The following is a 1,335-nucleotide window of genomic DNA, read 5'->3' as shown; positions in this document are numbered from 1 at the left end:
AAAAAAAAAAAAAAAAAAAAAAAAAAAAAAAAAAAAAAAAAAAAAAAAAAAAAAAAAGAGGTTAATGTTAATGTAACTTAGCTGATGTGATATTTATTGCTAGGAGTATGTTTTTTCAGTATCTTAATAAATTATAAGACTCGGCTTTTCTTTTTTATCGTAATATCCTTAACAAATTACGTTCAACGTTCCTTTATGACTTTCCAGACAACCCAAAGAAGACAAAAAAACTTACTTTAATCTGCTTAGATCCTAGGCGAGCCCTAAGAGAGAGATTTAATGAATTAAGTTTAACGTCCGTTTATGACTTTCCTGAGAACCCAAGGAAGAAAAAGAACGGACTTTAATCTGCTTAGATTCCGAGCGAGCTCTAAGAGAGATTTTCTCATTTAGCTACATTAGAATTAAAAAGTATAGCTTTATTCCCACCGTCCAACAATAAAGAGTATTCTTTTTAACGAACGTGAAGTTCAAAACACATATAAAATAACAATATCTCAATTATCGTCAAATCTAAACATAACCCAACTGGTTAAATCATATATATTCAACTAAAAGATTAGAAGTTTGAATTTTTCATCTTGAATCACTGTTTGAACCGAAAATATCAAAACAGACACTGTCTCGGTCTATCTAGGAATAATTACAATGTTGATGAAATGGAAGATATGTACCACAAAAATGATATGAGGCATTGTGTGAGTGATAAAGAGAGACAAATGGCTAAGAAATGAGAGATTGAAAGCTTCAAAATAACATCACTCACTCACTCACAACCTTTGACCTCTCAACTTTATCCTCAAAAGGGAATCCAATGGTAATCCATAATGACACGTGGCCCATTCTTAACATCCCTCCTATCTTCTCTCACTTTCGCGGTAGGTTCAAAATCCAACCACTCCCGAGCTTTCTCGAAAAAGAATTTGGTTCTACGATAAATGCTACTCTATTTTGTTGTTTCTCGTAATGTAAAATAAAATAATATATAAACTAATAAAAGTTTATAGTTGAGTAAATAAGATATCGATTATTTTTTCTAAGATAAAAAAATAATTATTTGTATGATTAGAGAGGAATGAAAGAAAATAATAAAGCATTATAAATTTTGATTTTTTTTTTAAAAATAATATAAAAACATTAAAAAAGTGCTTACCTGGAAAATGGGCCGAGACATTATTGGGTTTGAATTGGGCCATGGGAGAAGCCCATTTAATTAGGCCCAAACAAACAGAGCCCTAACGCGCCATAGAGATTGGGCTCTGCGGCAACCCGATCGGAAAAACTCTTTCTCCACTCTGAGATTGGGCAATTCCGGTGCCGGCGGGGGGGGGGGGG

The 1,335-nt window shown here is 32.7% G+C and overlaps 1 long non-coding RNA gene across 1 annotated transcript in view; it reads left to right on the top strand.

The window, feature by feature from the left end:
• LOC111486327 overlaps positions 1 to 1,335 on the top strand; it is a 7,120-nt gene that overhangs the window by 1,908 nt on the left and 3,877 nt on the right. The gene's annotated exons all lie outside the window — the stretch shown is intronic.

The sequence above is a fragment of the Cucurbita maxima genome, unplaced genomic scaffold (assembly GCF_002738345.1).
Source record: "Cucurbita maxima cultivar Rimu unplaced genomic scaffold, Cmax_1.0 Cma_Scf00011, whole genome shotgun sequence".
In the NCBI taxonomy this organism is placed as follows: Eukaryota; Viridiplantae; Streptophyta; class Magnoliopsida; order Cucurbitales; family Cucurbitaceae; genus Cucurbita; species Cucurbita maxima.
This window is presented reverse-complemented; position numbering and strand designations above follow the sequence as displayed.